We start from the raw sequence: 16,035 nt of genomic DNA, 5'->3' as shown, positions 1-16,035 counted from the left end.
AGTTCAGAGACAGACTTCTGTATAAAAACAATAGTTTCTAGTTCAGAGACAGACTTCTGTATAAAAACAATAGTTTCTAGTTCAGAGACAGACTTCTGTATAAAAACAATAGTTTCTAGTTCAGAGACAGACTTCTGTATAAAAACAATAGTTTCTAGTTCAGAGACAGACTTCTGTATAAAAACAATAGTTTCTAGTTCAGAGACAGACTTCTGTATAAAAACAATAGTTTCTAGTTCAGAGACAGACTTCTGTATAAAAACAATAGTTTCTAGTTCAGAGACAGACTTCTGTATAAAAACAATAGTTTCTAGTTCAGAGACAGACTTCTGTATAAAAACAATAGTTTCTAGTTCAGAGACAGACTTCTGTATAAAAACAATAGTTTCTAGTTCAGAGACAGACTTCTGTATAAAAACAATAGTTTCTAGTTCAGAGACAGACTTCTGTATAAAAACAATAGTTTCTAGTTCAGAGACAGACTTCTGTATAAAAACAATAGTTTCTAGTTCAGAGACAGACTTCTGTATAAAAACAATAGTTTCTAGTTCAGAGACAGACTTCTGTATAAAAACAATAGTTTCTAGTTCAGAGACAGACTTCTGTATAAAAGACTTCTGTATAAAAACAATAGTTTCTAAATCAGAAACAGACTTATATATAAAAATAATAGTTTCTAGTTCAGAGACAGACTTCTGTATAAAAAAAAATAGATTCTAGTTCAGAGACAGACTTCTGTATAAAAACAATAGTTTCTAGTTCAGAGACAGACTTCTGTATAAAAACAATAGTTTCTAGTTCAGAGACAGACTTCTGTATAAAAACAATAGTTTCTAGTTCAGAGACAGACTTCTGTATAAAAACAATAGTTTCTAGTTCAGAGACAGACTTCTGTATAAAAACAATAGTTTCTAGTTCAGAGACAGACTTCTGTATAAAAACAATAGTTTCTAGTTCAGAGACAGACTTCTGTATAAAAACAATAGTTTCTAGTTCAGAGACAGACTTCTGTATAAAAAAAATAATAGTTTCTAGTTCAGAGACAGACTTCTGTATAAAAACAATAGTTTCTAGTTCAGAGACAGACTTCTGTATAAAACAATAGTTTCTAGTTCAGAGACAGACTTCTGTATAAAAATAGTTTCTAGTAGTTTCTAGTTCAGAGACAGACTTCTGTATAAAAACAATAGTTTCTAGTTCAGAGACAGACTTCTGTATAAAAACAATAGTTTCTAGTTCAGAGACAGACTTCTGTATAAAAACAATAGTTTCTAGTTCAGAGACAGACTTCTGTATAAAAACAATAGTTTCTAGTTCAGAGACAGACTTCTGTATAAAAACAATAGTTTCTAGTTCAGAGACAGACTTCTGTATAAAAACAATAGTTTCTAGTTCAGAGACAGACTTCTGTATAAAAACAATAGTTTCTAGTTCAGAGACAGACTTCTGTATAAAAACAATAGTTTCTAGTTCAGAGACAGACTTCTGTATAAAAACAATAGTTTCTAGTTCAGAGACAGACTTCTGTATAAAAACAATAGTTTCTAGTTCAGAGACAGACTTCTGTATAAAACAATAGTTTCTAGTTCAGAGACAGACTTCTGTATAAAACAATAGTTTCTAGTTCAGAGACAGACTTCTGTATAAAAATAGTTTCTATAGTTTCTAGTTCAGAGACAGACTTCTGTATAAAAACAATAGTTTCTAGTTCAGAGACAGACTTCTGTATAAAACAATAGTTTCTAGTTCAGAGACAGACTTCTGTATAAAACAATAGTTTCTAGTTCAGAGACAGACTTCTGTATAAAAACAATAGTTTCTAGTTCAGAGACAGACTTCTGTATAAAAAACAATAGTTTCTAGTTCAGAGACAGACTTCTGTATAAAAAAAAACAATAGTTTCTAGTTCAGAGACAGACTTCTGTATAAAAACAATAGTTTCTAGTTCAGAGACAGACTTCTGTATAAAAACAATAGTTTCTAGTTCAGAGACAGACTTCTGTATAAAAACAATAGTTTCTAGTTCAGAGACAGACTTCTGTATAAAAACAATAGTTTCTAGTTCAGAGACAGACTTCTGTATAAAAACAATAGTTTCTAGTTCAGAGACAGACTTCTGTATAAAAAAAACAATAGTTTCTAGTTCAGAGACAGACTTCTGTATAAAAACAATAGTTTCTAGTTCAGAGACAGACTTCTGTATAAAAACAATAGTTTCTAGTTCAGAGACAGACTTCTGTATAAAAACAATAGTTTCTAGTTCAGAGACAGACTTCTGTATAAAAAACAATAGTTTCTAGTTCAGAGACAGACTTCTGTATAAAAACAATAATAGTTTCTAGTTCAGAGAGTTCAAAAACAATAGTTCAGAGACAGACTTCTGTATAAAAACAATAGTTTCTAGTTCAGAGACAGACTTCTGTATAAAAACAATAGTTTCTAGTTCAGAGACAGACTTCTGTATAAAACAATAGTTTCTAGTTCAGAGACAGACTTCTGTATAAAACAATAGTTTCTAGTTCAGAGACAGACTTCTGTATAAAACAATAGTTTCTAGTTCAGAGACAGACTTCTGTATAAAACAATAGTTTCTAGTTCAGAGACAGACTTCTGTATAAAACAATAGTTTCTAGTTCAGAGACAGACTTCTGTATAAAACAATAGTTTCTAGTTCAGAGACAGACTTCTGTATAAAAAAATAGTTTCTAGTTCAGAGACAGACTTCTGTATAAAAACAATAGTTTCTAGTTCAGAGACAGACTTCTGTATAAAAACAATAGTTTCTAGTTCAGAGACAGACTTCTGTATAAAAACAATAGTTTCTAGTTCAGAGACAGACTTCTGTATAAAAACAGTTTCTAGTTCAGAGACAGACTTCTGTATAAAAACAATAGTTTCTAGTTCAGAGACAGACTTCTGTATAAAAATAATAGTTTCTAGTTCAGAGACAGACTTCTGTATAAAAAAAAAAATAGTTTCTAGTTCAGAGACAGACTTCTGTATAAAAACAATAGTTTCTAGTTCAGAGACAGACTTCTGTATAAAAACAATAGTTTCTAGTTCAGAGACAGACTTCTGTATAAAAACAATAGTTTCTAGTTCAGAGACAGACTTCTGTATAAAAACAATAGTTTCTAGTTCAGAGACAGACTTCTGTATAAAACAATAGTTTCTAGTTCAGAGACAGACTTCTGTATAAAAACAATAGTTTCTAGTTCAGAGACAGACTTCTGTATAAAAACAATAGTTTCTAGTTCAGAGACAGACTTCTGTATAAAAACAATAGTTTCTAGTTCAGAGACAGACTTCTGTATAAAAACAATAGTTTCTAGTTCAGAGACAGAATAGTTTCTGTATAAAAACAATAGTTTCTAGTTCAGAGACAGACTTCTGTATAAAACAATAGTTTCTAGTTCAGAGACAAAAAACAATAGTTTCTAGTTCAGAGACAGACTTCTGTATAAAACAATAGTTTCTAGTTCAGAGACAGACTTCTGTATAAAAACAATAGTTTCTAGTTCAGAGACAGACTTCTGTATAAAAACAATAGTTTCTAGTTCAGAGACAGACTTCTGTATAAAAACAATAGTTTCTAGTTCAGAGACAGACTTCTGTATAAAAACAATAGTTTCTAGTTCAGAGACAGACTTCTGTATAAAAACAATAGTTTCTAGTTCAGAGACAGACTTCTGTATAAAAAAAAACAATAGTTTCTAGTTCAGAGACAGACTTCTGTATAAAACAATAGTTTCTAGTTCAGAGACAGACTTCTGTATAAAAACATAGTTTCTAGTTCAGAGACAGACTTCTGTATAAAAACAATAGTTTCTAGTTCAGAGACAGACTTCTGTATAAAAAGACTTCTGTATAAAAAATAATAGTTTCTAGTTCAGAGACAGACTTCTGTATAAAAACAATAGTTTCTAGTTCAGAGACAGACTTCTGTATAAAAACAATAGTTTCTAGTTCAGAGACAGACTTCTGTATAAAAACAATAGTTTCTAGTTCAGAGACAGACTTCTGTATAAAAACATAGTTTCTAGTTCAGAGACAGACTTCTGTATAAAAACAATAGTTTCTAGTTCAGAGAAAGAATTCTGTATCAAAACAATAGTTTCTAGTTCAGAGACAGACTTCTGTATAAAAAAACAATAGTTTCTAGTTCAGAGACAGACTTCTGTATAAAAACAATAGTTTCTAGTTCAGAGACAGACTTCTGTATAAAAACAATAGTTTCTAGTTCAGAGACAGACTTCTGTATAAAAACAATAGTTTCTAGTTCAGAGACAGACTTCTGTATAAAAACAATAGTTTCTAGTTCAGAGACAGACTTCTGTATAAAAAAACAATAGTTTCTAGTTCAGAGACAGACTTCTGTATAAAAACAATAGTTTCTAGTTCAGAGACAGACTTCTGTATAAAAAATAATAGTTTCTAGTTCAGAGACAGACTTCTGTATAAAAAATAGTTTCTAGTTCAATAGTTTCTAGTTCAGAGACAGACTTCTGTATAAAAAAAATAGTTTCTAGTTCAGAGACAGACTTCTGTATAAAAAGACTTCTGTAATAGTTTCTAGTTCAGAGACAGACTTCTGTATAAAAACAATAGTTTCTAGTTCAGAGACAGACTTCTGTATAAAAACAATAGTTTCTAGTTCAGAGACTGACTTCTAGTATAAAACAATAGTTTCTAGTTCACATATAGTTTCTAGTTCAGAGACAGACTTCTGTATAAAAACAATAGTTTCTAGTTCAGAGACAGACTTCTGTATAAAACAATAGTTTCTAGTTCAGAGACAGACTTCTGTATAAAAACAATAGTTTCTAGTTCAGAGACAGACTTCTGTATAAAAACAATAGTTTCTAGTTCAGAGACAGACTTGTATAAAAACAATAGTTTCTAGTTCAGAGACAGACTTCTGTATAAAAAAATAGTTTCTAGTTCAGAGACAGACTTCTGTATAAAAAACAATAGTTTCTAGTTCAGAGACAGACTTCTGTATAAAACAATAGTTTCTAGTTCAGAGACAGACTTCTGTATAAAAACAATAGTTTCTAGTTCAGAGACAGACTTCTGTATAAAAACAATAGTTTCTAGTTCAGAGACAGACTTCTGTATAAAAACAATAGTTTCTAGTTCAGAGACAGACTTCTGTATAAAAACAATAGTTTCTAGTTCAGAGACAGACTTCTGTATAAAAACAATAGTTTCTAGTTCAGAACAGACTTCTTATAAAAACAATAGTTTCTAGTTCAGAGACAGACTTCTGTATAAAAACAATAGTTTCTAGTTCAGAGACAGACTTCTGTATAAAAACAATAGTTTCTAGTTCAGAGACAGACTTCTGTATAAAAACAATAGTTTCTAGTTCAGAGACAGACTTCTGTATAAAAACAATAGTTTCTAGTTCAGAGACAGACTTCTGTATAAAAATAGTTTCTAGTTTCTAGTTCAGAGAAACAGACTTCAGAGTATAAAAAAACAATAGTTTCTAGTTCAGAGACAGACTTCTATAAAAACAATAAAGTTAGTTTCTAGTTCAGAGACAGACTTCTGTATAAAAAACAATAGTTTCTAGTTCAGAGACAGACTTCTGTATAAAAACAATAGTTTCTAGTTCAGAGACAGACTTCTGTATAAAAACAATAGTTTCTAGTTCAGAGACAGACTTCTGTATAAAAACAATAGTTTCTAGTTCAGAGACAGACTTCTGTATAAAAACAATAGTTTCTAGTTCAGAGACAGACTTCTGTATAAAAAAAAAAACAATAGTTTCTAGTTCAGAGACAGACTTCTGTATAAAAACAATAGTTTCTAGTTCAGAGACAGACTTCTGTATAAAACAATAGTTTCTAGTTCAGAGACAGACTTCTGTATAAAACAATTTCTAGTTTCTAGTTCAGAGACAGTTTCTTCAGTATTCTGTATAAAAACAATAGTTTCTAGTTCAGAGACAGACTTCTGTATAAAAAATAGTTTCTATAGTTTCTAGTTCAGAGACAGACTTCTGTATAAAAAATAGTTTCTAGTTCAGAGACAGTTTCTAGTTCAGAGACAGACTTCTGTATAAAAAACAATAGTTTCTGTTCAGAGACAGACTTCTGTATAAAAACAATAGTTTCTAGTTCAGAGACAGACTTCTGTATAAAAAAAATAGATTCTAGTTCAGAGACAGACTTCTGTATAAAAACAATAGTTTCTAGTTCAGAGACAGACTTCTGTATAAAAACAATAGTTTCTAGTTCAGAGACAGACTTCTGTATAAAAACAATAGTTTCTAGTTCAGAGACAGACTTCTGTATAAAAAACAATAGTTTCTAGTTCAGAGACAGACTTCTGTATAAAACACAATAGTTTCTAGTTCAGAGACAGACTTCTGTATAAAACAATAGTTTCTAGTTCAGAGACAGACTTCTGTATAAAACAATAGTTTCTAGTTCAGAGACAGACTTCTGTATAAAACAATAGTTTCTAGTTCAGAGACAGACTTCTGTATAAAACAATAGTTTCTAAAGACAGACAATAGTTTCTAGTTCAGAGACAGACTTCTGTATAAAAACAATAGTTTCTAGTTCAGAGACAGACTTCTGTATAAAACAATAGTTTCTAGAGAGACAGACTTCTGTATAAAAAAAAACATAGTTTCTAGTTCAAGACAGACTTCTGTATAAAACAATAGTTTCTAGTTCAGAGACAGACTTCTGTATAAAACAATAGTTTCTAGTTCAGAGACAGACTTCTGTATAAAACAATAGTTTCTAGTTCAGAGACAGACTTCTGTATAAAACAATAGTTTCTAGTTCAGAGACAGACTTCTGTATAAAAACAATAGTTTCTAGTTCAGAGACAGACTTCTGTATAAAAACAATAGTTTCTAGTTCAGAGACAGACTTCTGTATAAAAACAATAGTTTCTAGTTCAGAGACAGACTTCTGTATAAAACAATAGTTTCTAGTTTCTAGTTCAGAGACAGACTTCTGTATAAAAAAACAATAGTTTCTAGTTCAGAGACAGACTTCTGTATAAAAACAATAGTTTCTAGTTCAGAGACAGACTTCTGTATAAAAACAATAGTTTCTAGTTCAGAGACAGACTTCTGTATAAAAACAATAGTTTCTAGTTCAGAGACAGACTTCTGTATAAAAAATAGTTTCTAGTTTCTAGTTCAGAGACAGACTTCTGTATAAAAACAATAGTTTCTAGTTCAGAGACAGACTTCTGTATAAAAACAATAGTTTCTAGTTCAGAGACAGACTTCTGTATAAAAACAATAGTTTCTAGTTCAGAGACAGACTTCTGTATAAAAACAATAGTTTCTAGTTCAGAGACAGACTTCTGTATAAAAACAATAGTTTCTAGTTCAGAGACAGACTTCTGTATAAAAACAATAGTTTCTAGTTCAGAGACAGACTTCTGTATAAAAAACAATAGTTTCTAGTTCAGAGACAGACTTCTGTATAAAAACAATAGTTTCTAGTTCAGAGACAGACTTCTGTATAAAAACAATAGTTTCTAGTTCAGAGACAGACTTCTGTATAAAAAAAAATAGTTTCTAGTTCAGAGACAGACTTCTAAAAACAATAGTTTATAAAAACAATAGTTTCTAGTTCAGAGACAGACTTCTGTATAAAAACAATAGTTTCTAGTTCAGAGACAGACTTCTGTATAAAAACAATAGTTTCTAGTTCAGAGACAGACTTCTGTATAAAAACAATAGTTTCTAGTTCAGAGACAGACTTCTGTATAAAAACAATAGTTTCTAGTTCAGAGACAGACTTCTGTATAAAAACAATAGTTTCTAGTTCAGAGACAGACTTCTGTATAAAAACAATAGTTTCTAGTTCAGAGACAGACTTCTGTATAAAAACAATAGTTTCTAGTTCAGAGACAGACTTCTGTATAAAAACAATAGTTTCTAGTTCAGAGACAGACTTCTGTATAAAAACAATAGTTTCTAGTTCAGAGACAGACTTCTGTATAAAAACAATAGTTTCTAGTTCAGAGACAGACTTCTGTATAAAAACAATAGTTTCTAGTTCAGAGACAGACTTCTGTATAAAAACAATAGTTTCTAGTTCAGAGACAGACTTCTGTATAAAAATAGTTTCTAGTTCAGAGAATAGTTTCTAGTTCTAGTTCAGAGACAGACTTCTGTATAAAAACAATAGTTTCTAGTTCAGAGACAGACTTCTGTATAAAAACAATAGTTTCTAGTTCAGAGACAGACTTCTGTATAAAAAACAATAGTTTCTAGTTCAGAGACAGACTTCTGTATAAAAAGTTCAGAGAATAGTTTCTAGTTCAGAGACAGACTTCTGTATAAAAATGTATAGTTTCTAGTTCAGAGACAGACTTCTGTATAAAAACAATAGTTTCTAGTTCAGAGACAGACTTCTGTATAAAAAAATAGTTTCTAGTTCAGAGACAGACTTCTGTATAAAAAAATAGTTTCTAGTTCAGAGACAGACTTCTGTATAAAAACAATAGTTTCTAGTTCAGAGACAGACTTCTGTATAAAAACAATAGTTTCTAGTTCAGAGACAGACTTCTGTATAAAAACAATAGTTTCTAGTTCAGAGACAGACTTCTGTATAAAAACAATAGTTTCTAGTTCAGAGACAGACTTCTGTATAAAAACAATAGTTTCTAGTTCAGAGACAGACTTCTGTATAAAAACAATAGTTTCTAGTTCAGAGACAGACTTCTGTATAAAAACAATAGTTTCTAGTTCAGAGACAGACTTCTGTATAAAAACAATAGTTTCTAGTTCAGAGACAATAGTTTCTAGTTCAGAGACAGACTTCTGTATAAAAAATAGTTTCTAGTTCAATAGTTTCTAGTTCAGAGACAGACTTCTGTATAAAAACAATAGTTTCTAGTTCAGAGACAGACTTCTGTATAAAATAGTTTCTAGTTCAGAGACAGACTTCTGTATAAAACAATAGTTTCTAGTTCAGAGACAGACTTCAAAAAACAATAGTTTCTAGTTCAGAGACAGACTTCTGTATAAAAACAATAGTTTCTAGTTCAGAGACAGACTTCTGTATAAAAAAAACAATAGTTTCTAGTTCAGAGACAGACTTCTGTATAAAAACAATAGTTTCTAGTTCAGAGACAGACTTCTGTATAAAAACAATAGTTTCTAGTTCAGAGACAGACTTCTGTATAAAAACAATAGTTTCTAGTTCAGAGACAGACTTCTGTATAAAAACAATAGTTTCTAGTTCAGAGACAGACTTCTGTATAAAAACAATAGTTTCTAGTTCAGAGACAGACTTCTGTATAAAAAGAGACAATAGTTTCTAGTTCAGAGACAGACTTCTGTATAAAAACAATAGTTTCTAGTTCAGAGACAGACTTCTGTATAAAAACAATAGTTTCTAGTTCAGAGACAGACTTCTGTATAAAACAATAGTTTCTAGTTCAGAGACAGACTTCTGTATAAAAACAATAGTTTCTAGTTCAGAGACAGACTTCTGTATAAAAACAATAGTTTCTAGTTCAGAGACAGACTTCTGTATAAAAACAATAGTTTCTAGTTCAGAGACAGACTTCTGTATAAAAATAGTTTCTAGTTCAGAGACAGACTAGTTTCTAGTTCAGAGACAGACTTCTGTATAAAAACAATAGTTTCTAGTTCAGAGACAGACTTCTGTATAAAAACAATAGTTTCTAGTTCAGACTTCTGTAGAACTAGTTTCTAGTTCAGAGAAGAAACAATAGTTTCTAGTTCAGAGACAGACTTCTGTATAAAAAAATAGTTTCTAGTTCAGAGACAGACTTCTGTATAAAAACAATAGTTTCTAGTTCAGAGACAGACTTCTGTATAAAAACAATAGTTTCTAGTTCAGAGACAGACTTCTGTATAAAACAATAGTTTCTAGTTCAGAGACAGACTTCTGTATAAAAACAATAGTTTCTAGTTCAGAGACAGACTTCTGTATAAAAACAATAGTTTCTAGTTCAGAGACAGACTTCTGTATAAAAACAATAGTTTCTAGTTCAGAGACAGACTTCTGTATAAAAACAATAGTTTCTAGTTCAGAGACAGACTTCTGTATAAAACAATAGTTTCTAGTTCAGAGACAGACTTCTGTATAAAACAATAGTTTCTAGTTCAGAGACAGACTTCTGTATAAAACAATAGTTTCTAGTTCAGAGACAGACTTCTGTATAAAACAGAGACAGAGTTTCTAGTAAAAAAACAATAGTTTCTAGTTCAGAGACAGACTTCTGTATAAAACAATAGTTTCTAGTTCAGAGACAGACTTCTGTATAAAACAATAGTTTCTAGTTCAGAGACAGACTTCTGTATAAAACAATAGTTTCTAGTTCAGAGACAGACTTCTGTATAAAAACAATAGTTTCTAGTTCAGAGACAGACTTCTGTATAAAAACAATAGTTTCTAGTTCAGAGACAGACTTCTGTATAAAACAATAGTTTCTAGTTCAGAGACAGACTTCTGTATAAAAACAATAGTTTCTAGTTCAGAGACAGACTTCTGTATAAAAACAATAGTTTCTAGTTCAGAGACAGACTTCTGTATAAAAAATAGTTAATAGTTTCTAGTTCAGAGACAGACTTCTGTATAAAAACAATAGTTTCTAGTTCAGAGACAGACTTCTGTATAAAAACAATAGTTTCTAGTTCAGAGACAGACTTCTGTATAAAAACAATAGTTTCTAGTTCAGAGACAGACTTCTGTATAAAAACAATAGTTTCTAGTTCAGAGACAGACTTCTGTATAAAAACAATAGTTTCTAGTTCAGAGACAGACTTCTGTATAAAAACAATAGTTTCTAGTTCAGAGACAGACTTCTGTATAAAAACAATAGTTTCTAGTTCAGAGACAGACTTCTGTATAAAAAAAACAATAGTTTCTAGTTCAGAGACAGACTTCTGTATAAAAACAATAGTTTCTAGTTCAGAGACAGACTTCTGTATAAAAACAATAGTTTCTAGTTCAGAGACAGACTTCTGTATAAAAACAATAGTTTCTAGTTCAGAGACAGACTTCTGTATAAAAACAATAGTTTCTAGTTCAGAGACAGACTTCTGTATAAAACAATAGTTTCTAGTTCAGAGACAGACTTCTGTATAAAAACAATAGTTTCTAGTTCAGAGACAGACTTCTGTATAAAAACAATAGTTTCTAGTTCAGAGACAGACTTCTGTATAAAAACAATAGTTTCTAGTTCAGAGACAGACTTCTGTATAAAAGACAATAGTTTCTAATTCAGAAACAGACTTATATATAAAAATAATAGTTTCTAGTTCAGAGACAGACTTCTGTATAAAAAAAAAATAGATTCTAGTTCAGAGACAGACTTCTGTATAAAAACAATAGTTTCTAGTTCAGAGACAGACTTCTGTATAAAAACAATAGTTTCTAGTTCAGAGACAGACTTCTGTATAAAAACAATAGTTTCTAGTTCAGAGACAGACTTCTGTATAAAAACAATAGTTTCTAGTTCAGAGACAGACTTCTGTATAAAAAGAATAGTTTCTAGTTCAGAGACAGACTTCTGTATAAAAACAATAGTTTCTAGTTCAGAGACAGACTTCTGTATAAAAACAATAGTTTCTAGTTCAGAGACAGACTTCTGTATAAAAACAATAGTTTCTAGTTCAGAGACAGACTTCTGTATAAAAACAATAGTTTCTAGTTCAGAGACAGACTTCTGTATAAAACAATAGTTTCTAGTTCAGAGACAGACTTCTGTATAAAAACAATAGTTTCTAGTTCAGAGACAGACTTCTGTATAAAAACAATAGTTTCTAGTTCAGAGACAGACTTCTGTATAAAAACAATAGTTTCTAGTTCAGAGACAGACTTCTGTATTCAGAGACAGACTTCTGTATAAAACAGTTTCTAATAGTTTCTAGTTCAGAGACAGACTTCTGTATAAAACAATAGTTTCTAGTTCAGAGACAGACTTCTGTATAAAAACAATAGTTTCTAGTTCAGAGACAGACTTCTGTATAAAAACAATAGTTTCTAGTTCAGAGACAGACTTCTGTATAAAACAATAGTTTCTAGTTCAGAGACAGACTTCTGTATAAAAATATTTCTAGTTCAGATATTCATATAGTTTCTAGTTCAGAGACAGACTTCTGTATAAAACAATAGTTTCTAGTTCAGAGACAGACTTCTGTATAAAACAATAGTTTCTAGTTCAGAGACAGACTTCTGTATAAAAACAATAGTTTCTAGTTCAGAGACAGACTTCTGTATAAAAACAATACTTTCTAGTTCAGAGTTCACAGACAGACTTCTGTATAAAAAAACAATAGTTTCTAGTTCAGAGACAGACTTCTGTATAAAAAACAATAGTTTGTATACTTCTTCAAAACAGACTTCTGTATAAAAACAATAGTTTCTAGTTCAGAGACAGACTTCTGTATAAAACAATAGTTTCTAGTTCAGAAACAATCCTGTCCCTAGACTTCTTTTACAATCATATCACAAATAATAACTAAATAATATCAACGTATAAAACAATAGTTTCTAGTTCAGAGACAGAATTTTGTCATATCTTACGTTAAACTAATTTTAACATTAATGTTTCTCAAATTACCGTGTCTCATTGTATTAATATTGAAACTTGGTTATCAGATCAAAGATAAAATACGTAAAACTATATGGATATTTATAAGTATGATATATGGCTTAATTTCATCATTATTATAAACAACAAATAATAATGTATTTTGAAAAAAAAATATTGTAAGAATGCCTTACCTTGACACAAATAACGAGTTTAACCTGTTCAGAGAAACAACCGGTGGGCGGGTCAAGGATCGACCATTGGTCTCACAGCTCACAAGATAAGCAGCACTCGAGTTACTGCTTCAAAGTTTTATTTGAAACCTTCAAATTTTCAGATTCCTTATCAAAACTAAACTGTGCACTTCCTTAGAAACCAGTTTTCGTGTTTCTCTACAGTTGCTAAGAGTCGAACGCACAGGAATACAACACAGCACGACAGATTTTTATACTATATTCGACGAAACCCCTCATTGAAATACACAACTATTTCGCTGGCGTCTCACTCGCTATCTGAACCAGCACATGCGCGAGGAAGCTCTGTGCTACGTCTGTTTACTGGCGCCCCTCTCGAAGTCCTTCACCGAAAAAATAGAAGGACCTTTCACGTGTAGGACAAGTCTTGGACCACAGAACGACGTGGAGCAATTGGATCTCACTTCTGTTTTCTTTTTGCCTGGTTCCCGTGTCTACTTAAAACTTCTGCGTGCCTCACACTGTTTACCGTTAGTGCACGAGAAACACAGGGTCAACTTTTAGGTGCGTGTCTATGAAATTCATCTAGTTTTGTTATATTCAAAATCTATCGTTAAGTAACGAGCTCTATCTCTCTCTATGTGCCTGGCATGGCCGAGCGCGTAAGGCGTGCGACTCGTAATTCGAGGGTCGTGGGTTCGCGCCCCTGTCGCGCTAGACATGCTCGCCCTCCCAGCCTTGGGGGCGTTATAATGTTACGGTCAATCCCACTATTCGTTGGTACAAGAGTAGCCCAAGAGTTGGCGGTGGGTGGTGATGACTAGCTGCCTTCCCTCTAGTCTTACACTGCAAAATTAGGGACGGCTAGCACTCGAGTAGCTTTGTGCGAAATTCCAAACTCTCTCTATGTATGTATGTATGTATATATATATATATTAGTAAAATTAAATAATTACATTTAAATGAAGTTAAATTAGTAACAAAAATCACGAAGAAAGACTGCGTTAGAAACAGCAAATCTCAACCTTTAGTTAATTATATCATAACCATAATTTGTTTTTAAAGCCAGAACAAAACACATTAAAATTTTAAAAAATAAAGAAAATACGCTACATTTTTTTTAAAAAAGATCCTAGGATACAAACTACAACGTAGGATTATAAAATGTATCTTAGGTTTTGGAGGTAACTGCTGGAGTTGGACCCATCATTGCTTCTATCTTCCACTTCCGCAGTCACATCCAAACCTTAGGATACATTTTGTAATACCACGTTGTAGCTTGTACCCAAGGATCTTTTTAAAAACAAAATTTAGCGTATTTTCTTTGTTTTTTAAAATGTTAATGTGTTTTGGCTTTTAAAATTTGTTGATTATAATGTGTGTGTATATATATATATATATATATATATATTTGTTGGTTTGTTTTTAATTTCGCGCAAAGCTACAGAAGGGCTATCTGTGCTAGCCATCCCTAATTTAGCTGTGTTTGATTAGAGGGAAAACCACCCACCGCCAACTCTTGGACGACTCTTTTACCAACGAATAGTGGGATTGACCGTCACATTATAACGCCCCCACGGCTGAAAGTGCTGGCATGTTTGGTACGACGGGGATTCGAACAGGAGTCGAACACCTTAACCCACCTGGCTATGCTGAGCCATGAATATATATATGTATATTAATGCGTCTAATGCTATTAAATACATTAATTGTCCACAAACGACTAAAATCAACACTTTAAAACAATAAGGATTTTAATAGAGGATATAAAGAAGCCAATAATATATTTAATATGTTTTTAAACCTTATAACATGAAATAAAAGGGAGAATGTTTTAAACTTTATAATTTTAGAGCCGTTTAATAAGGTTATACCTAAGTAATAATAATAATACCTAAGTAATAATCATAATACCTAGGTAATAATCATAATACCTAAGTAATAATCATAATACCTAGGTAATAATCATAATACCTAAGTAATAATCATAATATCTAGGTAATAATCATAATAACTAAGTAATAATCATGATACCTAAGTAATAATCATAATACCCAAGTTATAATCATAATACCTAACTAATAATCATAATACCTAAGTAATAATCATAATTAACTGATTCTCTTTAGTTACTGGCTAGTTTTACATCGGCGACGACATCTTTTCTTAACGATGGAATTTCTTCTACGTGTTCGGGTGCCATGACTACAGAAATGACTTGTTATGAATTAGGTATATGGATGATGACTGGTAGTGAAAGAACAGTTTTGAATTTCTTCTCAGTATAATGTTGTTTTTGTTTTTCTTTTTGAGGGAAGGAGAAACATATAATGATAAATAGGAAGTTTCCAGTGAATGGAAATGTCAGGATTCGATCCCTGCGCTGTAAAATTGTCTTGCTTACAAATAAATATTGTACCTTAGCAATTCAGAGCTTCAATTACCAACAGCGCAGTTTGTATAACACGAATAAATATATTTAAAAGTATACCTAGACTATAAGTAAGACTATAAGTGATCGAACGTGCTCTACCTTATCACAGACAACTATTGAGTATAGAAGTACAGGTGTTGTAAAAACGGGAATAAGTGAAACTATTGCCCTATTTCATGTATTATTAAATCATGTGACACGCTAGATCAGAATACTCTCCATGCATAAAATGTCACTTTAGAAGTAAAACGTGAAATGTTACATCAGACTTGGCTAAACATTTTTAAATAGCGTTTTCTTATTTTACTTTGCTAAATAAACGTGTTTTGAATAAATTATTCAATTTTGACATCTACTTTAAACTGAAGAAAAATACCATGTGACAACTGTAACAGTACCGTGACCTGTGTCTGATATTTTCAGTCAGATAATTTACTTGTGAAACACTGTTAGTTGAAAATTTATTCATTTTAATAAGATAAACCATAAATTAATGATGTATCTCAGCTGTTCTGAAATACGTTTTTTATTTCGAGTGAGTTTCTTGTCGTTGTTGTTTTGAATTAAGCACAAAGCTTACACAATGAACTATCGAAACCCGGTTTTTAGCATTGTAAGTCCGCAGACATATCGCTGAGCCACTGGAGGGGTGAGTTTCTTGTCATCAAGAAAAACCATAGATTAGATCTCTGATATTATTTCAGTGTTTCCACTGAGTTATATACTTACTGTTCTCATAAGCAGTCTTAAAGAATGACATAAAATAATCTATGCTCAGATGTAGAACGGAAGGAAATGTTGCAGAAAATCGTTTTATCTGTCATATTTGTCACATTACTGACAGATCAATAGGGGATA

The 16,035-nt window shown here is 31.3% G+C and overlaps 1 protein-coding gene across 5 annotated transcripts in view; it reads right to left on the bottom strand.

Annotated features, from left to right (window-relative positions):
• The window catches only part of LOC143222567 (irregular chiasm C-roughest protein-like), a 191,857-nt gene extending 178,767 nt beyond the window's left edge, over positions 1–13,090 (bottom strand). The window contains exon 1 of one of the 5 annotated variants that reach the window (XM_076449247.1): positions 12,744–13,090. The gene's annotated coding sequence lies outside the window, so the exon portion shown is untranslated. The remainder of the gene's footprint in view (positions 1–12,743) is intronic. The other 4 variants (XM_076449235.1, XM_076449254.1, XM_076449231.1 and 1 more) reach the window with 4 other exon arrangements.
• Positions 13,091–16,035: the final 2,945 nt, after the last annotated feature.

Source organism: Tachypleus tridentatus, chromosome 1 (assembly GCF_004210375.1).
Source record: "Tachypleus tridentatus isolate NWPU-2018 chromosome 1, ASM421037v1, whole genome shotgun sequence".
NCBI classification, from domain to species: domain Eukaryota; kingdom Metazoa; phylum Arthropoda; class Merostomata; order Xiphosura; family Limulidae; genus Tachypleus; species Tachypleus tridentatus.
The sequence above is the reverse complement of the archived record's forward strand: the minus strand, read 5'-3'. Positions and strand labels throughout refer to the sequence as shown.